This window comes from Littorina saxatilis, linkage group LG14 (genome assembly GCF_037325665.1).
Source record: "Littorina saxatilis isolate snail1 linkage group LG14, US_GU_Lsax_2.0, whole genome shotgun sequence".
NCBI classification, from domain to species: domain Eukaryota; kingdom Metazoa; phylum Mollusca; class Gastropoda; order Littorinimorpha; family Littorinidae; genus Littorina; species Littorina saxatilis.
The window spans coordinates 38,657,881-38,684,558 of record NC_090258.1 but is presented as its reverse complement, the minus strand read 5'-3'; the positions used below and the strand labels follow the sequence as shown (position 1 = coordinate 38,684,558).

Below are 26,678 nucleotides of genomic sequence, written 5' to 3'. Positions count from 1 at the left end.
CTTACGACATGCTGGGGAGCATCGGGTAAATTCTTCCCCCTAACCCGCGGGGGGTCTTTTTGGAAATGCGCTTCAGACAAATGCCTTTATGTTACTCACAGCAAAATGCAAGAATAATTGGGGACCATATGGGATGGGGCAAATTGGGAGGGAGCAATTCGGGACACCACCATAAATATCTACCAAATATTTACAAATAGCTATCTTAGTACATGCATAACATGCTGTACCAATACACAATTTCTTTAAATAACTATGTAAGGATTATTGGCAGTCTCCCGGAGCATGTTTCACGCTATCCTGCGATCAGGACAAGCGACTGACTGTGATGTGTATGCTGTGCGGCGTGCGCTACATAAGAAACCTTTTTTTAAATTTGTATTAAATATAATCACCTGAGCCACGAATGGCTAGCTGACAGCGGCTATCTTTTACACAACAAATTCTGAACTGTGATGAACTCGTGACCGCTGATTTTTAAAGGCAAGGGGTATCATATTGTGCGCATGGCATACACATCCAAGTTGGTCGTTTGTCCCGATTGTGGGATACAGCCCGTCAGAGGCGTAGAGCGTGCTCGAGATGTTTTGAAAAACCTGACTGCAGTACAGGGATTTTTACACCTCCGGACTGCTGATAATCCTAACAGAATTATTTTCCAAAACCGTCTATTGCCTTGAAAGCAAACCTGGAATTTCTGATGCGAGTTGCCAGAAAGAAAGTTCACTAACAAGATCCAGGCCAACACCACCCCCCCCCCCCCCCCCCCCCCCCATCCCCCTAAATAACACTAAGGAGTGAGGTGAGCTTAAATAACTAATTAATTAATCAATCAATAAATTCTCTGCTGAAATCCCCAACTTCGCGCATCGAAGCTATGAAAAACAGGACACTGCCACGTTTCCATTCAGCTAAACGCCACACCATTTTCAAGAGGGGATGTCTCAGGAAGAAAGATGTGACGCTCCCGATTCATATGTTTCAGAAGACAGCCCACCTGAGAAAAAGAAGAACACAATATAGAAATAATAACAACCTGTCAACCACAAATACATTAAAGTTTTTCAAACAGTTCACTAATCCGACAAACTCATGCTCGTTTCTGGTGCATTTGATAAAGCCAATTACGGGTAGATGCTAGACAACAGCAAAACCACCACCACATAACAACACAAGATTGTTTATGGTTGTTTACAGTCTCTTGAACACAGGAGTCAATCGAGACCATATATATAACAAGAAGCATAAACAGGGTTCCTGCAGGGCAGAGCTGATACAATTCAAGGAGTTTTCAAGGACATTTCCAGGACCAAATAAATGCTTTTCAAGGACATGATTTTCCCCAATTTAATGCAAAGCACCAAGCTTACCTTCAGGAAGGGAAGCAACTACAGGTGACTAGTAATAGTTAGTTCGTCTGCTTTAATTTGTTTTCACTCGATCTTTTATTCTCCCAAAATGTGTGTACTGTATTTGACGAAAAAAAAGGGGGTTGCATTTTTTTTTAAATAAGACAAGCTGCTGACGAAATGTATAGGCAACAATTTGGAAAAATCAAGTACTTTTCAATGACTATTTAACAAAACTCTATTTTCAAGCACTTTTCAAGGCCTGGAAAAGGTTTTCCAATTTTCAAGGAGTTTTCCAGGGTTCAAGGACTCTGTACGAACCCTGCATAAAAAAGTACTTCAGTTTGAAACCCAGGTTCAATGTAGTAAATGATATTGCATCAATGTTCCATCCATCCTCAGCACTTTCAAAACCAGTTTCTTCTAGGTCATACACACCTTTTCCTCGATTGATCCACAGTACATCAGATCGCTATTGTTCTTTTTATGATTTGCACCAAGGGAATGATTAACATTTCTGTCTTAGTCATATGTAACAAGCTTTAAGCAAAAGCATAATATTCTACACATTCACATATTGTAAGGTTGAAGGGGTCTATGTCGACCAAAAGAAGGTGTATTCCCCATAGCCATAGGTGTTTTCCCTGTGTACCGGGAATACAGTTGGATTTTCTGTAAAGAAGTATAATATCGTACAATCTTGCGCCAAGCGCGTGACTGCGGTTAGATAGGAGAATCTATTTAAAATCCTGAATTCGCGTGCGGCATCCAATCAAGCAAAACATGCTTCGACCGTTTATCAAAACGGATTTAGTTAAAGAAACATCTGCACCCCCACCCCCAACAGCCTGGTATTATGTTTTCCTCGCTGGTACTCTCGTCCATTGAATCACTTTCACAAGCTTGAAGTAACTCCATGGCGTCTAACGGAAGTATATTCCAGGCATGAAAACTGAAAAAAAAAAAAAATACTGAAAACAAAATTCGAAGGCGCGTAGAGCCAAGTTTCGCAGGCGCGTAGCGCCAAGTTTCGCAGGCGCAAAGCGCCAAGACTTCTAGGGAGGTCCGGGGGCATGCTCCCCCGGAAATTTTTTTTTCAAGGGTGCAATTTGGTGCAATCTGGGGCTATCTGAGCCTTAAAATTGGATTCAAACATGGCCCCAAAACTATTTTACTATAACTATGACTAGGAAAAAAAAAAAAAAAAAATAGAAAAATTAAAAAATAAAAAAAAAAAAATTAAAAAAAAAAAGGAAAAATACGGAAAATAAAAAAAAATACGGTTCATTTTTTTCAAAAATACGGAAAATACGGAAAATACGGAGAATTTTCATGCCTGATATTCCCTGTATATGTACAGGAAATTAACATACAGGGAATACAGCCACTGTTGGTCGACATAGACCCCTTCTAAAGTGCTGCAGTAGTTACCTTTCCCTCCAAGGACCAAGCTGTTCATCCACTGTAGGGCTGACCGGGGTTCCCCCTTAGCAGAGTGAGTGGCGAATCCTGGCTGATAAATTTCCTTTCATTTTCCATGAATGAAGAATACCAGCTGGGTTCTTTTATTCATGGACCTGTGTTCTGCAACACACACAAATCAGCCACCATCTTGTAAATATATGTAAAAGAAAGCAAGTGGCAATCTGAATAACAGAATACAAAATGATCAATCCACACAATCATACTTCAGCACTGAAAGTCCACAAAATGAAGCACTGCTAGTACATGTACTTCTCATAATTTACTGAAACTTTACTCGTCAAAACAACCATTTGTTTTATCAACTTTACTCGCATGTGGCGAGTAGATTAACATTTCTACTCACCATTTACATGATTTTTACTCGCCATGGCGAGTAATTGAAAATACTCGCCACTTTCAGGCCTGTACTTGTGCATGAGATGTGTTTACCATCCATATGCCCAGACCATGCGCTCTTCTGTTGTGCTCAGAACAGTAAAGAGTTGCTTGCTGGGGTGGTTGTTCATAAGTTAACAGTTCACAAGAGGGCACAAACAAGAGCAAAAACACAGGTGCCTGATTCAAACTCATTCAAATGCAGAACCTTATTTTTGCATGAACAGAGTAAGACATGATTCTTACATAGCTGACCCTACCCCTGGCAGAAAAGTGCTTGAAATTGTCCATGTGGTCTCTATTGATCAGTACATTTGATGCGTATTTGTGATACATATATACTGATATAGAGACAAGTAACAAGTGGACATTTCCTCTGACACCTCTACCATTTGTACACCTGCACAAATCTCCTGCCATAGACTACAAAAGGAAAACATACAAATCAAAACAAACACAAATTTAACCTAATGTTTACCTTTCAGCAGCAGAAAAGGCTGTGTTTTCTGAGGTGTCTCAGAGTAAAGCCACGGTGTTGGAGATCTATGCAAAACTAGGCTGTAGGCAAGGTCCAACATCTTTAGCTGCACACACAAAAAGAAGAAGCAAGAAATCACATGACATAGATGACATTCCTCACTAGTACAAAACCACAACTACACTAGTCAACTACCAATGTAAGAATCATAGTCCTGCAAGATTACCCTCTTAAAAAGTAAGATTGCTTTCATTCAAACACTACCGTGGGACCAAACTCCCCCCCCCCCTCCTTTTTTTGAGTTTTTCCTACATGTGTGTTGATGTTTCCATTAATTCCAAGCCCTGAAACTGTGAACTTGAGATCTTTATGTATGCACACAGTCACAGGCTTAATAAGCTATTCAGAAACCAAGCAGAGTCTGCACAACGTCAATTCTGAGAAATAAATCCCCACAACCGGTTTCAAGGCCACTATACCGACTGAGCTATTGCTTGCCATGCCAACCTCCACCCCCATTTGGAACATGCACAACTAGTATACCCATACACATGTAATAATACTGCTTGCCTTCCTCCCCCACCCTCCAAATCAATAAACACTAAATGTATGCAATCAGTAATCTTTTAGTTAGTAGTTGACTACCATCACTACTCTCTCCACACCCACCCACCCTCTTGCACACCAGCGACACACCCCCATCGCCCAATCATTTCCATGATTCTCTCTGCCATATAGTTATCCTAAACACTAAGATTATGACACATTTGTTTTCCAATTAGGAACATAAAAAATTACTGTAAAAAAAATGTACAATCATGCACTCTCTGAGTCTGACAAGAGAGTGTGAGAAAAGTCAAGAAAGCAAGACATGTGTGACATAACTAAATCTTCTAATCTATTCCTGAGATTTACTCTTGACAGCTTAAAATGGAACCTCATGCACTTACTGTTCTGAATTGTAGAAATTTCTTGTAGTTATAGCAGCAAAGGCAGTTTTATTGGGTACCACCAGGTGTCACTCTGTCATCATCTGATCAAGCATTCAAGCAAATGGTTCAGCACTGAAACAGTAAATAGCAAGAGTGTACAGAAAAATACACAAACTTTCTCATTAATTTGTATCTTCAACTTCACATTATTCATAAATAATGATACCTTACTTTGACTAAGTTTGAGTAGGATTAACACCATGCAGAGCCAGAAGTTAACTTGAAATAAAATAACTATACGTTACTCAATACTGCACTCAATGAGTCAATTGTCAGCAAAGGTGATAATCAATGCAAGGTAAAACCAAAGGATGCAACTCAGTCAGCAATTGCAAAAACTACATAATTCTATTTCTAATCAAGCTGTCAGTTTCATTAGCTATCAGAATTCAAAACATGTTCTTGTTTTTGTTGTTGCTGTTGTTCATGACTACATTAATGTATCTCAGCATTTCTAGTTTCTACACTATAGCCATTAAAAAAACCAAAAGAAGTGTCCCAATGTTAAATGAAGCGCTCTTGCAATTAAGTCACAATTGTTTGCAGTTGCTGAGAAAAGCTAATAGTAATAGTCCTTACAGTAAGTTGAGTAACAAATTATAAACAATTGCTGTTAACACTCATAGTACAAGAGAGCAAACCACTGCAAAACTATAGTCATTTATCAATGTTATGCTTGCCATCCACCCCCGACCCCAAACCTCTCCCATATTTTATGTACATCAGACTAGTATTCTTGTTAGTTCATTTCAGCTGTAACAGTGACAACACGTTTGCACACTACAGACCTGGAAGTGGAAATGTTAACACATGGAGTGCTAAATTTCAGGATACAATCTGTTTGTTTGTTTGCTTAACGCCCAGTCGACCACGAAGGGCCAATCAGGGCGGTGCTGCTTTGACATTTAACGTGCGCCACACACAAGACAGAAGTCGCAGCACAGGCTTCGTGTCTCACCCAGTCACATTATTCTGACACCGGACCAACCAGTCCTAGCACTAACCCCATAATGCCAGACGCCAGGCGGAGCAGCCACTAGATTGCCAATTTTAAAGTCTTAGGTATGACCCGGCCGGGGTTCGAACCCACGACCTCCCGATCACGGGGCGGGCGCCTTACCACAAGGCCAACCGTGCCGGTCATACAATCTGTTTCAAAGTACAAACACTGGCAATCGGAGAGAACAGTGTTACTGTAAGTCTTTACAGTAACATCAAACAGTATCCCCTCTTTTTGGTAGTACAGTGGAACAACACTTTTAATATCCCCTGATTAAAGACTCCCTCCCTTTTAAGACCCTGTTTTCTCAGATTTGTCTGTCCACAACCTCTCTATATTTACTCTCATCTCAAGACTTCTTCCTTTCAAGACCTGATTTTTTCAGATTTGTTTAGGTCCTAAAAGGAAGGGGGGGGGGGGGGGGGGTTCGATCGACTTTACTGGTACCGTGAAACCGAAAGTGACCAAGTCATCAAGGGCACGTATATTCCTGCTGCTCTGTTAGCACCGATCATATTTTAGAAACGTTGCACTCTGTCGTCAACACGAATGTAGGAATAAAAATAGTATTACCTTCACCAGCTGTCTCCATGGAGTCGAAAGACCATCGGCCGGTTTGGCTCGCTTGTGCCATTCCTGGATGAAAATTGAAATGACCCTGGCTGCTCCGTTCTTGGCATCAATGGCAGTGCAAAAAAAGCGAATCCCGACTCCCATCCAGGATAAGCTGTACGGCACGGCGGCGTCTCTGCAGATGACCACTACATTTGGACGATTTGGACTGGTCTACACGTGTTGCGACAACAAGCAGAAGAAGATACAGATAAGGTGGCGGGAGTGATGTCCCTTCGCTGCAGTGACTAAAAATACAAAACTATCTCAAAATAAAAACACAAGGAACGGATGGGTAGTTAAATTTGTGACAAAAGAAATTAAACGTTCAAATGACTTACCACCCCCCTCTGCTATGTCAGTTGCGAGTATGTCAGTATGTGTTTGTGTTTGTGTGTGTGTGTGTGTGTGTGTGTGTGTGTGTGTGCCCGGCAGTGTGCCCGTCAGTGTGTACGGTACGTGTGTGTGTGTGTCAGTGTCATTGCCGGTGTGTGTGTTTACGTGTGTGTGTCACAGTGTGTGTGTGCGTGCGTGTGTGTGTGTGTGCCGGTGTGGATGTGTGTGTGTGTATTGTGTGTGTGTGTGTGCGTTCGTCAAGTTGTGTGTGTCAGTGTGTGTGTCAGTGTCGATCAGTGTGTGTGTGTTCTAGGCCAGGGGGGATTCCCAAGGTTCCTGGGTTCCGGAAGCCCACCCACCCCCCTTACTGACTCCACAAATGTACCTTTTGCCTTTTTCTTTCTGCGAATGTATGTATTCATTTGCTAATTTGTTCGTTTGTTTGTTCGTTCGTCAGTTTGTTCGTTCGTCAGTTCGTTCGTTCGTTTGTTCGTTCGTTTGTTCGTTCGTTCGTTCGTTCGTTCGTTCGACAGTTCGTCCGACAGTCCTTCAGTACGTCCGTCAGTCCCGCGTCCGTCCGTCGGTCCGTCAGTCAATCCGTTCTTCAAGTTCAGTCCGTATCAATAAATTCCTCTTGTGCAGGGCCCAATACAGGGGAGAGGGGGGGGGGGGGGGAATTCCTGTTGGTGGGACAACCCCCCCCCCCCACCCAGGCCTAACTGTGGACCTCCTCCAAACGTTTGACAAATGCCCTGAAAATGGGCCAGATTGCACACAATTATTGTTTATTGTTTGCTTGTTTATTTGTTTGTTTGTTTGTTTGTTTGTTTGCTCGTTCGTTCGTTCGTTCGTTCGTTCATTCGTGGGTTGGTTCGTTCGCTCTTTCGTTCCGACCTTCGTTATTTCCTTCGTTTATTCGTTCCTTCGTCCTTTTAGTCCGTCCGTATGTCCGTCCATACGGTCCGTCCGACAGTCTGTCTGTCAGTCCATCAGTCCGTCCGTCAGTCCGTCCGTCCTTCAGTCTGTATCCGAATAGATTCCTCTTGTGCAGAGGGTTGAAGGAATACCCTGCAGGACCGGATCAGGAGGGGTTACCCGTAACGCCACCCCCCCCCCTCCCGCCGCCCCCCCCCCTCCCCCCGTCCCTCCGTCCGTCCATCGATCGGTCCGTCCCTCAATCTGCCCGTCGGTCCGTCCGTCAGTCCGTCCGTCAGTCTGCCCGTCCGTCCGTCCGTTCTGGTTCGTTTCATTGTTTATTTATTTCGCACACATCATTGTCAACTTGTGGATATCCTGAACAAGGCGGTGCGCGAGAATATCTTCTTGTTTGGATAAAATAACATTTTGCTCTGAAACAAACCACACACAAATTCCACTGCTTGAGCATCGTTTCAGTCTAACCGAACTGAGGGTATACCTCATCTTCAGAAGGAGAATAAGCGACAGCATGCTCTTCTACCATATAACATGTCACGTGAGGTCGTTCAGACCGGAGTGGAGGTATATCTCCGAGGGATCAGGGTATACTTTCAACCCGCTGCACAAGAGGAGTTTATTGATACCTTATGTTCGGTCGTACCGGTGTGTAATACCTCGAGAGAGAGAGAGAGAGAGAGAGAGAGAGAGAGAGAGAGAGAGAGAGAGAGAGAGAGAGAGAGAGAGAAAAAGAGAGAGAGTGTGTGTTTGTGCGACGGTGAGCATGTGTCAACAAAGGATGTGCATGCTTGTTTATTGTAGATCCCACTCGCTCCAAAACAAACTCACTGACACACACACACACACACTGTCAGTTTCACGCATACACACACACAGTTTCACACACACACACACACACGCACAGTCGCGTGCCAGACATGCCTGAATATTGACATGAAAGAAACAAATGGAACAAATGAGCATTGTTGCAATGACGACGATTTATTAAAACCGTAATTTCCCACCACATTCACATTGCAATTACAGAACAAGACAAAGAATCAGTGGAAAGATACCCTGGGCATTTTTTAAATGAATACCTTTTGTTTGTCCGCACAGAAATTTTTTCAGATAAAACCACTCCAAAACAGGACGTTATGGTTTTGACTTGTGTTGACTTTTCATTAATATTTCAGTGATTCAGGTTGCCTTAAATGGCAATTAAAGAGACATCCGTTTAATTCGTTTATTTGGTGTTTAACGTCGTTTTCAACCACGAAGGTTATATCGCGACGGGGAAAGGGGAGAGATGGGATAGAGCCACTTGTCAATTGTTTCTTGTTCACAAAAGCACCAATTAAAAATTTGCTCCAGGGGCTTGCAACGTAGTACAATATATTACCTTACTGGGAGAATGCAAGTTTCCAGTACAAAGGACTTAACATTTCTTACATACTGCTTGACTAAAATCTTTACAAAAATTGACTATATTCTATATAAGAAACACTTAACAAGGGTAAAAGGAGAAACAGAATCCGTTAGTCGCCTCTTACGACATGCTGGGGAGCATCGGGTAAATTCTTCCCCCCCAACCCGCGGGGGGGGGGGGGGGGGGGGACGCAGTAGTCTCCGTGATTGAAATTATTTACATTTATGTCTATCACTGTCACATTAAGGTTCTAAAAAGGTCTGATCTTTTCACACGTGTCAGCTCGAATCTTGTTAAAAATTCTTATCTCTGTAAATAAAAAAAAAGTTTAACATTTTGTCGGAGAGGTTGAAGGGCATTTTGGATGCTAACTGAACAGACAACTTTACAAGAAAAGAAAAGGTCGATGTACAATGGGGAAAAAAGACTGTTTTATAGGTATTTCAGAGAGTTTCAATCACTCAACATCAGATCAGAGTTTGAGCCACATGTTTCTTAACAGTACTGATTGAAGAGAGGGTGCTTCGGACAAGCATAAAATTGATCTGGACATAAATATTCCATAAACATAGCTACAATTCTCTTTCTTTCTTTCTTTATTTGGTGTTTAACGTCGTTTTCAACCATTCAAGGTTATATCGCGACGGAGAAAGGGGGGAGATGGGATAGGGGAAAGGGGGAGATGGGATAGAGCCACTTGTTAATTGTTTCTTGTTCACAAAAGCACTAATCAAAAAATTGCTCCAGGGGCTTGCAACGTAGTACAATATATGACCTTACTGGGAGAATGCAAGTTTCCAGTATAAAGGACTTAACATTTCTTACATACTGCTTGACTAAATACAATTCTCTCTCTCTCTCGTAATCCAAATCAATCGATGTCTTCATTAAAGCTTTAAAAACAAAAACGAATGCAGCAACACATGCTTGGGTCACACTTCATATAAACAATGTAAAAATGTATCACACACTAAAACCCTTAAGAGATAAAACCACACTATTACAAACATTCAAAACCAGGATGTGTGTTTGCCAAAGTAAAATAATTATCTTTAAAGTCTCTGCATTAAGAGCTTCCGTTCACAACACAGACACACACACACACACAAACTTGAGCGCACGCACGCGCACGCACGCTTGCACGCAACTCTCATGCGAGCAAGCAAACTGAAACACACACACACACACACATATACAAACACACACGCACTCTCTCACACACATACACTCTCTCTCTCTATCTCTCACACACAAACACACTCTTTACTTTTCCCTTCTCCACCCCCCCCCCCCCCCACCCCCCCCCCTCCCCAATCCCTCGGTCTCTCTCCAATCTTGACACTCCGAACAGTTTGTTTCCTCAGATTTAAGATAGTCGTCCGTTGCTAAAGCCAATCAAAACAACAGCAGCAAGGACAGTCAGCCACGCAACCTGCACATCAGCCTGAACTATTTCCCAGTGCACCAACTCTGACGTCAAGTCATCTGAGTGAGTCTTTGAGGAGTTCACTGTGCACAGATCAATGTCTGTCACAACCTCTTTCAGACGCTGCACGTTTGCGGCACAATTGCGGTACAAAGCCTGGAACCCAACCATAACCAGCCCTATCAGTCCGGCGTTGAACAGCAGGACGACTTTTCGCAAATGGCTCGATTCCTTCTCGTAACTTGTGTAACCAATGCTACAGCTGTACAGAGGGCTTCGATTTGGACCAATGCCGTTCAAAGAATCGTACGCTCCCGACGAATGTTGGGCTCTGTTACCAGCACGAGTTTCTGGCGTCGAGTTATGAGGAAACAGATTCATGGGAAGTTGCGTTTTCTCCTTGTTCGACGCATTGCCATGTCGGTCGTCAGTTGCAGCCACAACGCCAAACAGCGGCTTGACAACAAGTCTGTTTTGGTCACTTTGACGAGAATGCTGTACCACTAGGTCGTATGAAGCATGTTTGTCTCCTGGCTTCGTGTGAAGAGAGGAAAGCGGCTTTGATGTTTCCAAGACGCGTTGCCCCATTGCATCTTTGCTGTCTCTGTCAGTGTATCCGGGCTCGTTTCTGTCAGCGGATATAAGCGAAAGGCTGCTCCTGTCTTGGTCTTCTGCACGCAAAAAGCAGTGGACGTCTGTATCATGATCACTGCCTTGAGAAGCTGCTCTTTCCTTCGCTGTGGCTGTGCTCGCTTTGAACGAGTCCTCAGAACCCAGAACCTTGTGCAAGTGACTGTTGGTGTAGAACCTCTCCCTCAGCTCACAAGTTTGAATATTACTGACGCTGTGAGGCCCCCTCCAGTGGGCGTCAAGTTCAACTGGTGCTGTTGTTTGAGCGTGTTGTGAATTTGCGAAGAAAGGGTTACATTCTGAACCGCTGAGCTCTCTGCAGAACTTGTCACAATGCAAACCCTCGTCGCACGCTGATGAATCAAAGGTCTTTTCAGTTCTATGACCACTTGGTTTGCGAGGCTCGATTTCAGTAGGCCATTTTCCTTTGACATGATCCTCTGGTGGTCTGCTTGTTTTCGTTTTGCTAGAATTAGCTGTGACGATTGAACTCAATGGCGTGCTATGGAAACTGTCCTTCGCTGTGAGATGTGATTTTAAAAAGCTGTGACATTTCAAAAGACGAGATTTTGGAGCCGCGTTGTTGTGTTCGCTCTTTCCTTCAGCATTTCGTGTGGAACAGCCCGCATCATGGTACTGTCGACTCACGTCGGAGGAGTCTCTGCTAGTTACAGAACAGCTTGGAGAGGACGTTGAGCTAAAAGGTCCGTCACTCACAAGCGAAGAAAAAGATGCAGATGCTGAGTCAGAAGATGGGCGAAGATCCAAGTCGCTACTGCTTGCGCGCGTTATCATAGATACGGACGTTGCCTGACAAAGCACACTGCGGCTGGGATTCGTTGTCATGGAATCAAGCGAACACGATTGCAAGGATGAACTGTGGCGCGAGTCAGGATGTAGACACGCAACGTCGGTTCCAGCAAGGAGATTGTCAGTAGAAAAGCTCGATGAAGATCGGCACTCGTCAACATGTCTTGGTGCAAACAGACTCCTGGCGTCATCGGGCTGGGACTCAGCAGATCGTGTAGAGTGCAGTCGGAAGCTGGATACACAGCGGTTCAGGGCGTCTTCATCGTTCGAGTCAGCAGATCTTTCCGAGGGCAGGTGAAAGCTGTGACGAAGAAGGTTGAGCTCTGCTGCCATTCTGTACTGTTGATCCAGAACGGTCTTGGCGTCTCGGCATAGTAGGTTGGCCAGAGATGGGGAGTGTCTGATGTGAGATCGATAGATCCTTCTTGGCAGCGACCTTGCCCTTCCCTCCACCTCCCTCACCGTGCCGGTGTCTGGTGTGTGGTGAGTGACCTCTGGTAGGAACACGCAGTCGTCGGTTAGTGTCGAAGCTGTCTGCGTTGCTGTGTCAGCGTTGGACAGGAACACAGAATTATCGAAAGCGTCAGTTGATGCATGCCTTGACATGTCTGCTGTGGACAGGAACACAGAATTATCGTAAGCGTCAGTTGATGCATGCCTTGACATGTCTGCTGTGGACAGGAACACAGAATTATCGTAAGCGTCAGTTGATGCATGCCTTGACATGTCTGCTATGGACTGGAACATAGAATCGTCCTTCGAGTCAAGCGATTTCTGCCTTGATTTGTCTGTTGTGGACCGTAACACTGATCCTTCGATGGAATCTACATATTTCTGCTGTGACGGATCTGGTTCCGACATGACCAGGCAATCATCGTTCGCGTGAGCTGCAGTCTGCCTTTGTGCTTTCATGCCAGAAAGATACGAGTCTTTTGCTGATTCGCAAGAAAGTGACTTATCCATGTCTACGGTAGGCACAGAATCCGAATCTCCGCTCACTTTGTGCTGGCGCCGAACCTGCGCTGTGGAAGTGAAAGCGAATACATCGTCAGTGTCTGGCGAGAAAAGATCTCGATTCTCAGGTCCGGTCTGCTGATGGAAGACAGAGTCGTCACCTGTGTTCACAGAGTCACCAAGTTCATCGCCGTCTGAACGAAGAGCACGGAGTTCCGCCAAGTCGACAATTTTAACAAAGGACCAAGAACTCACGCTGACGTCAGTGCCTTGACTGTCTGTACTTGTGTAGGCTCTGCTTTCCCTCTGGGAACTTCTGTCTTCTTCTGATGACGAGCTTCTTGCCGTTGCACGACGTTCACAACATTCTTCTACCGAGGGTTGACCTGTCTGCTGCTTCTCGAGGTCTGTTAAGCTGTGAGCGCTGTTGTTTCCTGCCCACTGTTCTGCACCGTTGTTCTGCAGCACACTCACTTCTGTTTTAGCCTTCGTGTCCACAATATCCTCTGCATTGTTGCTTTCGGAACTCCTGCTGACTGGGCCACTTTCAGGTGAAGGTGAACCAAGTTCTGTGTCTGTTTCAGCGCTGTTGCTGACTGTGACCAGGTAACTCTTGCCACCTGGATGGTCAGGGTGTGATGTCGACACAGCCGAACAGCGTCGTTCCGACTCGGACATGTTTCCTTTCTCTGCCAGATGTTCGGCTGGCATGCCCAGATGCTCCAGATCGTGTGGTTTGCTGCCGTCTGTTGGCTCCACGGTGAAAGTTGCTTCTGTATTTTGGGTTGACGTGTGTGTGGTTGGCTGGGGCTCACGATTGTTCTGAAACACAGGAAACCATCCAAGAATATTAGGACAACAACAACACTACCACACACACACCGCCCCCACCCCCCAAAAAAAACACCAAAAACAACAACAACAACAACAACAACAACAACCACAACAACATGTTCATTAGGTTTGATAGGCGATGTTTGTGGTAATCGGTAATCTTCCGAATTACCTTTACAATGAATTACATCATAACTTAAAGGCACAGTAAGCCTCCCGTAAACCATCACAGATACTGTCAGGCTTTTACACACAGTACAAACACCCTTTCATTTAAACACTCACCGCTTCAGAACATCCGAGGTGCCCTCCGTAAAGAGCGAGCAATTTTCAAAGAATTTATTTTTGCGTGGTTTATCTTACCCCTGAGCCATCGTGAACCCGTGTGATCCACTTTCCCTTTTTCACAATGCAGTCGTCAGTTAGTAATTTGAATGCGACTCGCTGTGAGCTTATCTGCAATAGCACGTTATTATGTACCTCTGACTATGCACGAAACAAACGGCTGTGGTTCACAAGAACTCTCGCGATGGCTTTTGACTGTTCAGAGGAACTGGCGATAGACATAAACCGTCGTCTGCTACGAGAACCACGACCTTGCGTGACCCTGCTTCAAACTTTTTTCAAACTTTCAAAACTTCGAATTGTACTGATCTTGTCTTGATGAAAAAAGAATTCTTTTATGATTTAAGAATGTTTGTGTAACAAGCTGTCAATTTATTATTTAGATTATAAAAGTTAGGTCTAGCGCCAAAACGCACCACGGTCCGATTGTCCGACACAATCCGCAAAATTGATTCTTTGAAAATTGCTCGCTCTTTACGTAGGGCACCTAGGATGTTCCCGTTTGGTGAGCGTTCAAATGGAAGGCTGTTTGTACTGTGTTTAAAAGCCTGACAGTATCTGTGATGGTTTTCGGGAGGCGCACTGTGCCTTTAAGTGTAACACGGAAAGTGGTTCGTTATTGTTTCTTGTCTCGAAAACCCACGCGGTTATGCAAGACCGAACCAGCATCGATTCTCTGATAAACTGACGCATGGAACTGAACAAAACAGATTGGTAAAATTGCATTACACTAGCAATTTTTTATTTGCAAAATCCAGGCTGTTTTATATTAGTCGCAGGATCGCTTCGATAATTATATACTTAGGTCGAAATTAGCCGGTAATAAACCCCTTATGTCTAATATGCTGACTGTTCGATAATGAGATATGTCTTGAACATGATACCGACATTAGCTTGCCAGCTCATGTTGATATCCGTTTCTTCAACGATTCTGTTATCATTTGCTAACATACATTTAGCTTACTTGAAATAATAAACACATGTTGCATGCATTGATAAGTGATTGCAGCAAAGTAAATCCGTAGTCCTTTCGGTGTAGCAAACTGGAATAAATAACCTCTAAGAGCTTCTTCTCACCCCAAAACTTGCGATTATCTTCAACATTCAACCTCGTTCAGGCATGGGAATGACCGAGACGAAAAACCTCTGAAATGTAGGGAGGTCCGGCAAGGGCGGATCTGGGGGGGGGGGGTTACACGGGTTACGTAACACCCCCCCCCCACCCCCCCAAAAAGAGGTAACAACTCTTTCGTGTAAATGATGTCCCATGTTTGACAACGTACGCCATTTTCGGTGCATTTTCGTCGATTGAACAACCAAATTAATTAATTATGCTTAAATTTGGAGCTCAATCCTTAATTTCACGACAAATGTTCTTTGGCTTGCTTACATGGACTTGTATCAAAAATAAGTCAAGAATGTCACTGGATTCTGAGCTATGAATTTAACACGCTAAAGTTCACCCAAATGTCCAACAAATACAGTGACAAAACGAACGACATACAAAAGATTACGCACTAAATATCAATCAGAATATAACGGAGGAGTTTAACATTTCACTCACATATTTCATCAGGCCACGACTCCTCTATCAAGTTTTCAATCCCGCTGCTCCTTGGATAGTGCTGTGGTATGCCGTGTAGAAACTGAAAGCAAAGGAGACCTGTATTCGAGATTCAATTCCCACTCAGTGAGCAGTTTTTAAAGCAAGGCCGAGAATTGCTGTGCTATGTTTTCACGCAATGCACGTGCCACATGATGTTCTTGTTCGTTGGCTTTGCTCGACACGCCGTTTTGTTTGCTGCTCGCCTCTATACCACCAGGGGGGGGGGGGGGGGGATCGTGGTCCTGGTGACATGAAAGCCAACAGTTTTATTTTCCTTCCCTTCAATTGTGTGTGTGTGTGTGTGTGTGTGTGTGTGTGTGTGTGTGGTTTGCGCGTGTGTATGTGTATGCTGTATGCGTGCGTGTGTATGCTGTGTGTGTGTATGTTGTGTGTGTGTGTGTGCTGTGTGCGTGCGTGTGTGTGTGTGTGTCTTGTGGTGTGTGTGTGCGGGTGTGTGTGTGTGGTATGTGTGTCTTGTGGTGTGTGTGTGTGCGCGTGTGTGTGTGTATGTGCTGTGTCTTGTTGTGTGTGTGTGTGCTGTGTGCGGGCGTGTGTGTGTGTGTGTGTACAGGGGCGGACGAGGGGGGGGGGGCACAGGGGGCACGTGCCCCCCCCCCCCCCGCCCGAAAAAAAAAGAAGAAAAAAAAAAGATTTTTCTATGCTGATTCTATGACCATTTCTAAGTTCAAATGGCACCAGATGGCACCATTTTGCTTCTTTGGGCAAAAAAAATTTCCGGGGGGGCATGCCCCCGGACCCCCCTAGCAAATTCGGCGCTTCGCGCCCATCACATTCACTTTCGATTCAAAGTGCCCCCCCCCCCCTTTCAAAGCAACTGATCCGCCCCTGGTGTATGTGTGTCTTGTGTGTGTGTGTGTGTGTGTGTGTATGCTGTGTGCGGGCGTGTGTGTGTGGTATGTGTGTGTGTGCTGTGTCTTGTGTTGTTTGTGTGTAGTGTGTGTGTGTAGAGCGAGTCAGAGAAAACTACTGGACCGATCTTCATGAAGCTTGACATGAGAATTCCTGCAAATGATATCCCATCCCCAGGCGTTGTTTATCATTTCTCGATAAATGCTTTTGGTGACGTCCGGCTTTTCCTGAAAGTTTAAGGTGGCATTGTCACGCCCTCATTTATCCCAGCGAAGCTGGAGGTATCCCGTGAACGCTATACTGTAATCGATTTGAGAAATGTGCATACCGAATAATACATGATAAAGAAGGATTCTTTGTGCCCGAAAATGGGCCACAGTTGGAGATGGAAGTTCACCAAAAATTGGGACCATACTAACCAAAATACGGTGGGTAAAATTGGCGCCCCCATTTTTTGAGCAAACGCCACCCAAGGCCGCTTTGGACGGGTAGAAATTCCGTAGTTTCCAAGTCTATGGATAAAGCTCGCGTAAGAAGAATACGTCACGGTCGAAAGTCTTTGACGTCAATTAATGCATCATGACGTCATGCCTCCCTGTAGTCTTTCTCTCTCGCGCGGTGTGTGTGTTTGTGTTCATTTTGTGCACATGTGTTAGTGTTACTGTTTGTGTGTGTGTGTGTGTGTGTGTATGTGTGTGTGTGTGCGCACGCGTGCATGAGTCTGTACTCGTGTGTGTGTGAGTGTGTGTGTGGTGTGTGTGTGTGTGTATTTGTGTGTGTATGTGTGTGTGTGTGTGTGTGTGTGTGTGTGCACGCGTGCATGAGTCTGTACTCGTGTGTGTGTGTGTGTGTGTGTGTGTGTGTTTGTGTGTGTGTGTGTATTTGTGTGTGTGTGTGTGTGCGCACGCGTGCATGAGTCTGTACTCGTGTGTGTGTGAGTGTGTGTGGGGTGTGTGTGTGTGTGTGTGTATTTGTGTGTGTGTGTGTGTGCGCGCACGCGTGCATGAGTATGTACTCGTGTGTGTGTGTGAGTGTGTGTGTGGTGTGTGTGTGTGTGTGTGTGCATAAGTGTAAGTGTGTGCGTGTATGTGTGTTTGTAAAGGTGTGTATGTCCGTCTGTCCATATGTGCGTATGGGTGTGTGTTTTGTGTGTATGAAATTTTTGTGAGAGAGTGAGTGAGTGCGTGTGAGTGAGTGTGTGTATGTGTGCGTGTGTGACTTGGGGTGTGTGTGTGTGTGTGGGTGTGTGTGTGTGTGTGTGTGTGTGTGCGTGTGTGTGTGTGTGTGTGTGTGTTTGAGAGAGAGAGAGAGAGAGAGAGAGAGAGAGAGAGAGAGAGAGAGAGAGAGAGAGAGAGAGAGAGAGAGAGAGAGAGAGAGAGAGAGAGAGAGAGAGGTTTGTCTTTCGCTGGGGTATGCAGTGCCTTGGCGTTGCACATCTACTTAATTATTTATTTTTTATCAAATTAAATGAAATGTTGGTCAATCAATCTTCGACGAAGCCCGGAGTAGGATTGCATTTCAGCTTGGAAGCTTAAAAATTAATCAATGAGTCTGGTCATTAAAATCTAGACGTTCTTATTAAAATGTTAGTAAACAAATCCAAAAATGATGTCATCTTATTCTTTATCATTTCCTGATTCCAAAAAAACCACATATAGATATGTTTGGATTAGAAACAAGCTCAAAAAGTTAAAAAGTATAAAGAAAAGCGCGTGTTCCTTTTAAGCGCAAGCACTACACACGCTTTTTAAACTTCCATTTCTTGACGCACCCCCACCCCCCCCCCCCCCCCCCCCCCCTTATCTTTCCCCGTCCGCCCTTGCGGGCCACTCCCCATCCACCCACACAATCACACTACGGCTACACACAGACTCTCACCCCAGAGATGTACTCAGTGACTCTCCCTCCATTCTCTCGCAGACATTCCAAGAGATAACGACTGTTCACGAGTCTCGTACATTGGGCAAAACCAGGGGGGCCATTTACTTTCCTCTTTTTCATACAGGTCAACAGACACTTACATACATTTGATATCACACGGACATCAACAATACAGTTGTCTGTGGACTTCTCCACACACATTAACATTTACAGTAATTAAAAACATAAAACTAACATCGGTAACAAATCAACACACAATGCAATCAATTACAACATGTTGTAATAACAAAAACACATTCGCCCCCCTTTTTCAATGAAGTGTAAGAATACACAAACGGATGACGTCCAACGACGGAAACGTACGATGGAAATATGATCAGGTAATAAGAAGCAAACATCAATGCATTTGATAAAGCATAGTAAAAGTCTTTATCGACATAGGACGAAATCCAGCAAATTGCCATGGGGTTGGTTGGTGGAACAAAATAAAAAACGCTGGCGCTGGACCCGAGTACGCTCCCCCAGTATGAAAGTTTTTGTCTTGTGCACGTGGATTAAAAAAAATTATAAAAAAAATTATTTATTTATTTTACACAATTAAAAAAATTATTAGAGTAAAACAAGAATAAAAAAAAAAATAAAAAAAAAATAGACCGCCCATGCGGGGAATCGAACCCGGATCACTTTGATTAAAAAAAATATATATTATTTATTTATTTTACACAATTAAAAAAAACTATTACAGTAAAATAAAACATTAAAACGTTCATAATAAACAATAGTAAACAAGAATTAAAAAAAAAAATAGACCGCCCATGCCGGGAATCGAACCCGGATCACTTTGGTCACTGTGTGTCCCTGTCGCTCTCTCTCGTGCTCTCTTGTCTCTCTTTCAGTCACCGAGACAAACACTGCACATTGTTGTTTCTTTGCCGAGACCAAATCCCCGCACCCGCTGGCTGGCTTGTAAATCACGCTTTTCTCGTCACTCCGTGACGTGTTCGGCTGAGGCTGTTCGCAAAGCGACCAGCCTCCCACCGCAAAAACTCCCACCGTTAAAGGCATATGTACGCGCTCCCGTGTTTACAAAGTGTAGTTTGCCCATAATCGATGTCAAACGCACCATAAGATCATGTAATGACGATATGTCGCCATGCGCGGACCATATACATGCATTACAGCTTGTTTTAGAGTCTCAAAAACTTTGGATGTAAACAAAGACGCGGAGTTATTTCCCTTGCGTCAACGCTACCTCTGTTGGCAAATCTATAAATAGGACGATCCAGATCAAAATGAAAATTAACATATCTCAACATTGAAGGGGTCCTAGACCACAATATTTTGCAGGGAACTTAATTTAGCATGTCTCCAGCAGTTGGTAAAGCAATTAGCGTGTATAGTCATCGAGTACATATGGCTTTAAGAGTGGCTTTTGTGTTTTTGGGGGCATTTAGGTCCCAGGTAACATTATGAAGTTTTAATACGATCAATCGGACCTATTATCAAGTTAGTGTATCAACTTTTGAAAGAACTGCGCCCAGTAGTTTCCCAGCAATAAGCTGTTAAGTCGAGACAGACAGACAGACAGATACACAGACACACAATTAAAGTCTGCTGGACCCTCCTACTGCGTACTCGGGGATAATGTTCACTTGCTGACGCGCGCACTTCAATGCTGCTGCTGCTGCTTTGCCGCTAATGCAGAGCGCATATCCTCTGGCATTCTCTTGCCAGAATCGTTTGGCACCAGAAACCTCCGGCCCACATCCGCTATCTCTATTCCTTCCCCCTTCCTCTCCATCCTTGTCCAGTCCTAAATACCATCGCATCACCTTCAGTTTAAAAACAAGTTATCGTTTCTCTAAACTGACACATTGTTGGCGTATGGCCGCGAGGGGCCAAAGCTATATCATTTTGGTGCAACAAAAATACACACTGTTAATTTCATTCAATGAGCTCGACAGATTTACTAAATGTAATAAATTCGCTTTATGTGTCTGTGTGTCTGTGTGTGTGTGTGTGTAGAGCGATTCAGACTAAACTACTTGACCGATCTTTATGAAATTTGACATGAGAGTTCCTGAGTATGATATCCCCGGACGTTTTTTTTAAATTTTTTCGATAAATACCTTTGATGACGTCATATCCGGCTTTTTGTAAAAGTTGAGGCGGCACTGTCACACCCTCATTTTTCAATTAAATTGATTGAAATTTTGGCAAAGCAATCTTCGACGAAGGCCGGGGTTTGGTATTGCATTTCAGCTTGGTGGCTTAAAAACTAATGAGTGAGTTTGGTCATTAAAAATCGGAAACTTGTAATTAAATTTTTTAAATTTTTTATTAAACGATCCAAAAACAATTTCATCTTATTCTTCATCATTTTCTGATTCCAAAAACATATAAATATGTTATATTTGGATTAAAAACAAGCTCTGAAAATTAAATATATAAAAATTATGATTAAAATTAAATTTCCGAAATCGTTTTAAAAACTATTTCATCTTATTCCTTGTCGGTTCCTGATTCCAAAAACATATAGATATGATATGTTTGGATTAAAAACACGCTCAGAAACTTAAAACGAAGAGAGGTACAGTAAAGCGTGCTATGAAGCACAGCGCAACCGCTGCCGCGCCAAACTGGCTCGTCACTTTCACTGCCTTTTGCACTAGCGGCGGACTACGTTCACTTTCATTCTGTGAGTTCCACAGCTTGACTAAATGTAGTAATTTCGCCTTACGCGACTTGTTTTTTTTTTTTTTATTGCAACCAGTGTTGACAAAGAGAAAACAAGAAAAACGAAAGGCAAAGCCCATACGACTCACATGCTTGACCTTGACCTTTACATGACCTTGACCTTCAGGGTCAAGGTCAAATAACTAAACCTAGCAATGACATCATACACTAAGAACTGCTTTACACATTTTTCCTATCAAAATACATGTGACCTTGACCCAAGGTCAAGGTCATCCAAGGTCATGCAACACAAAGCCAAAACCAAAACCACTGGCGACCGTTCTTTCTCCTTTTCCGCTCCCACTCTCTGGAATCAACTTCCCCACCCCATCCGTCACTGTAAAACCTCTTCCACTTTCAAAAAGTCCCTTAAAACCCACCTTTTCAAGTCTGCTTACAATACCTGAAGCACACACCTGCCTCGTGATATGTTTTTATCTGCCAGCATTCCAATAAAATCACTAGTTAAATATTTTTATTGGGTAGTCTCACATTATTAAAACTATATATATGTACTACTGTTGTTTGTAAAATATTTTTAAACGCTTACTTAATTCTTTTTATGTATTTAAATATTTGTTGAATTTATTGTGTGTGTGTGTGTATGTGTGTGTGTGTGTGTGTGTGTGTGTGTGTGTGTGTGTGTGTGTGTGTGAGTACATGTGTGCGTGTGTGTGTGTGTGTATGTGTGCTTGTGTGAGGTTGGGTGTGTGTCAAAATGTGTTGTGCAATATGGCATGAAAATCTTTTTAGATTTGCTGTTAAAAATTACAGCTTTGTATACCATGTTTATTATCTTTTACGAAGTAATTATAGTTAAATAGTCTTTTATGTTTTTTTTATTTGTTCGACCTTCTTAGGATTATGGAGTTTTATGCACTGCCTTTTATAGTTAACTAAATTTTTGTATTTGAAATAGTCCATTGTAGTCGGTGTAGGCCTTAAGCTTATTTTAATCGTTTGTCCAGTATTTAATTTAATTCTCTATTTTTGTATGAACTCAAATGTTTAGTGTTCTTAGTATGTCTTGTTAGGCTAAGTTCTATTTAATCAAGAGTATGTTTGCGTGTGCTTATACCTAGTGATATTGTAAAGCGCATAGTGCTTTTAGTTATGCGCTATAAAAATCTCCTTAATAAATAAATAAATAAATAAAACAGCTAAAAAGCATCGGCTGCGTCAAGCTCAAGGCAAAATACAAAAGCAACACATATGATGGATTCTTCTGTGTCGTCGACACACCATCCCAACCCATCATTGGACTACAAGCATCGCTGAAACTCAAGATAATCGACCTGATCCTGTCAGTCGACAAGAACCACATGACTAAAGAGTCAGTACTCACCGAGTATAAACACCTCTTCACCGGACTAGGCTCCTTGGAAGGTGACATCACCACACCTGCAACCAGATGCCATCCCAGTCATCCACCCTCCGCGCCGTGTACCACACGCCGTCAAGGACAAACTAAAAGAAGAACTGGACAAGATGGAGGAATCTGGAGTCATCGAGAAGGTCACAGAACCAACAGATTGGGTCAACTCCCTTGTCGTGGTTGAAAAACCCAACGGAAAACTCCGTGTATGCATCGATCCGAAAGAACTGAACAAGGCAATAAAAAGGCCACACTACCCAATGCCGACTCTGGAAGATGTACTGTCCAAAATGTCAGGAGCCAAGTACTTCAGCAAGTTCGATGCACGATCCGGCTACTGGCAGCTGAGGCTCAGCGAAGATTCGTCTTTCTTTTCTTTATTTGGTGTTTAACGTCGTTTTCAACCGTTCAAGATTCGTCTTACCTGACGACTTTCAACACACCCTTCGGGAGATACCGATTCCAACGGCTACCCTTCGGAATAATATGCGCTCAAGATGTCTTCCAACGGAAGGTGGTGTGAAGGAAATCACGAATAACACTATAACAGGCAAAGTTTGACAGTGATATCCTCCACGCTTTTAGAGTGCTAACCAGAGATATAGCGTGACATAGCAAAGTGTGTTGCACGCACTGTGAGTTCAGCTCACTGACAGGGGATAGTTGGCGCTGTAAATCGCAACTAGGGTATTGTTACACTTTACCACTGTCCTTGGACATTGAGGGGTTGTCCAAGTAATCGGCCGGGAGGAAGGAAGCCCGGATAGATGCGACAGGAAAGCACTTAACAGGTAAATGGAATAAGCATTTGAATATCGCTAGAGTGTTTATCGACTGACACTGTAAACTGTAAACATAGCAGACAGATATCTAAGACAAGATGTTCGCTATTTATGTTGTGCAGTGCGTCGTATAACCGGTCAGGGCGGTGCTGTTTTGACATTTAACGTGCGCCACACACAAGACAGAAGTCGCAGCACAGGCTTCATGTCTCACCCAGTCACATTATTCTGACACCGGACCAACCAGTTCTAGCACTAACCCCATAATGCCAGACGCCAGGCGGAGCAGCCACTAGATTGCCAATTTTAAAGTCTTAGGTATGACCCGGCCGGGGTTCGAACCCACGACCTCCCGCTCACTGGGCGGACGCCTTACCACTAGGCCACCGTGTTGCGGTGAGAGGGAGATAGTGGCCAGATGACAAGTGTGACGGATCTGAGAAGCCGCCGAAGTATCATAACTCTAGACCAGCATAGCTGAAATTCGACGGGATTTCGCGAAGTTATTGCAAGGTTATGGTTGTCCGTATAGTTGGACCATAGAGGTCACAGGACGAAAGGAACTGAGTAGACCGAGGTCGCCAGTGGAAGGAATTATTATTCAGATACGTATACATTTCCTAGTGAACGGCCATAGACGCTGTGTAATTCTGTGTATGAACAGAGTTAAAATATGTCTATAAGATATTAAGTACATAAGATATAATGAGTGTTTAGTAGGCAGAGCAGACGGTGATTTGAGTCTGCCGGAGTATGAACTGTAACTGTTTTTCTGACTACACACGAGCCGTGATTCGATACCAGTAAAGTAGATATCGTGTGCCTGTGAGTTCACGGACTGTTTGTGTATTTTTCTAGATAAGTGAAGGGTGTAGGGTTTTGTTAGTGAAATTGTGCACGAGATTGTAATCTCGAGTTGTTTTTGCATCCAAACCTGTGAGTACCCAATTTTTGAATACCTAACCTTTATGTTCGTATTTGTGTGTATGTTTATCGTAACTGTATAATACAGTGGAGGGAACCTACATTTGGAGTTGTGTTTGTTCCTGTATGATAGCGTACTAGCGCATTTGCATTCTTTCACAGATGGATGAAACGTTTGAGGGTATTTCAGGCGTCACACCACTGGTCGACGATATCATCGTCTACGGGAAGACCCTGGAGGAGCACGACGCCAACCTAAAAGCAACACTGGAGAGAGCCACCCAGAAAAACCTCAAACTGAACCCTGACAAACTGAACGTCGGAACTCAACAAGTCGAGTATTTCGGTCACCTGATCACGGCTGAAGGCCTGAAACCTGATCCAAACAAGGTCCTGGCGATCCAAAACATGCCACCACCTGCAGACAAGAAAGAACTGCATAAAATGCTGGGAATGATTACGTACCTTGCAAAGTTCGCACCCCAGATGTCAGAAATAACCAAAGCCATGCGAGATCTTCTCAAAGAAGACGCTGAGGTCATCTGGGATCAAAGAAGACGCTGAGTTCATCTGGGATAAACAACAGCAGACAGCTCTGCAGAGGATCAAGAACACCATCACCAGCCAGCCACTCCTTGCATTCTTTGATCCAAAGAAAGAAGTCAAGCTTGAAGTCGACGCCAGCAAGTTCGGCCTTGGAGCAGCAATTTTCCAAGATGACAAGCCTGTAGCCTTCGCCTCCAAGTCCTTGACACCGACTGAGCAAAATTACGCACAGATCGAGAAGGAGCTGTATGCCATACTCTTCGGCTGCCACAGGTTCCACCAATACCTCTACGGCCGGGAAATCACCGTTTTCTTGGACCACAAGCCACTGGAGTCCATCACAAAGAAACCTCTGGCTGCGGCACCGCCCAGACTCCAGCGAATGCTACTCCAACTGCAAAATTATAGGCTGAACATCGTTCACACTCCGGGCAAGAACATACCGGTCGCTGACACCCTCTCACGGAAATTCCTACCAGCTGAACCACAGGACGACGCCGTCAACATTCTTTTTTTTTTATTGCTTTTGTTATTTTATAGTTACAAATATACTAATGTAAACTAGCCTAACTAATCAAATCTATGTCATAAACTCACTTGCAACTTTTCAACTTAAAAAAATAAAATACTGCATTAGAATATTCCAGCATAGTTTCACACATGTTGCAATAATTTGATCTTGTGTTTTCATTTATTGTTTCAGGTGTCCCCTGTCAAGCGAGTGAAAGAAGGGGGAAGTCTGGCAGTGCGAGCCCTTGGCATTGCAGATAATGAAGGCATATCCAAATTGGTTCTTTTTCAACAAAACGCTGAAAAAATCTTCGAGGAGGGAGATGTCATCAACTGATCAAATCTGTACTGCAAAACTTACCGCAACAGAAATAGAAGTAAGTATAATCCAACTGCTATTTTCTAAAAGGAAGCGAAACGCACACGTCTTTTATTAAAAAAAAGACACAGTGCATTGTATTGTATGTATGACAACAGTTTTAACCAACAAAACGCTACAAACCACAGATTTGCTTTTAGTATATTAATATCTTTGAGTGTTTTGTTTTTAACACTAAAATGCCAAAGTGTGCCACTGATGTAGCATTTATACAAGTACACTTAATTACTTGACAAATTTTACGTTATATGATTCATACCATTCAAAAACCCATGGATTCAAATACAAGTCTTTTTTAAATCTTTTTTTAATGAGAAATGGTAAACAACACCAACTTCTTGAGCTATACATATAATATATTACTCCAGCTAGCACATGCTTTCATGAATTCGGCACCTTTTTTTCTAACAGTTTGTCCAAGATGACGATCTCCTCCTTCTTGACATCACATCAACCACCCGGCACATCACAGTTTGTGGGAGACCCAGACTTCAACACCTTGCCACCACCGCCACTACACACAGTCGATGAAGTGCTCTTCGCTGATGTGTACATCATCTGCACAAAAGCCTGTAAGAGCACAAACCTTTTATGTTTGTACAGTATTCACATTTTGCAAACGATCCTCTCCTTTTAATTCAAGTACTCAAACTCCAGAATAATCACAGGTTCACACCTACAATTCACCAAATGTATGAAACATACACAAGACTTTTATCTACAATCATATGGAACGATATTTTGACAAAAAAATACAGTGTCCATAAGTATTTAAATTTGTTCCATTTATTTAAATAAGTCTCTTCAATAACTACCCACAAAACTAGGTTATTCCATAAATTCTCCAAGTTTAATTTGACTGCCGCTGATTGCCTTAATCGTGGGTTTGTGATTTCAATGCGACTGGCTGCATCTGCAATAGCACGTTATTGTGTACCTCTACTTATAAACACAACAAACGGCTGCGAGTCACACGAACTTGTCGGCAGCAGCTGGCTTCAAAGAAAGCGAGCGCTATGCAGAAAAATCGTCTGCTTTTAGACATGACCTTTTGTGACCCTGCTTTCAGGCTATCTCTTTTAAATACATTTCGGCCTTA

The 26,678-nt window shown here is 43.3% G+C and overlaps 1 long non-coding RNA gene across 1 annotated transcript; it reads right to left on the bottom strand.

Annotated features, from left to right (window-relative positions):
- Positions 1–6: 6 nt before the first annotated feature.
- Positions 7–7,250, bottom strand: LOC138947717 (uncharacterized). Its single transcript, XR_011449768.1, has 5 exons — positions 6,253–7,250; positions 4,638–4,751; positions 3,688–3,793; positions 2,781–2,933; positions 7–997 (listed from the first exon to the last, which is right to left on the bottom strand). It is a non-coding gene; the product is annotated as an uncharacterized lncRNA (long non-coding RNA).
- Positions 7,251–26,678: the final 19,428 nt, after the last annotated feature.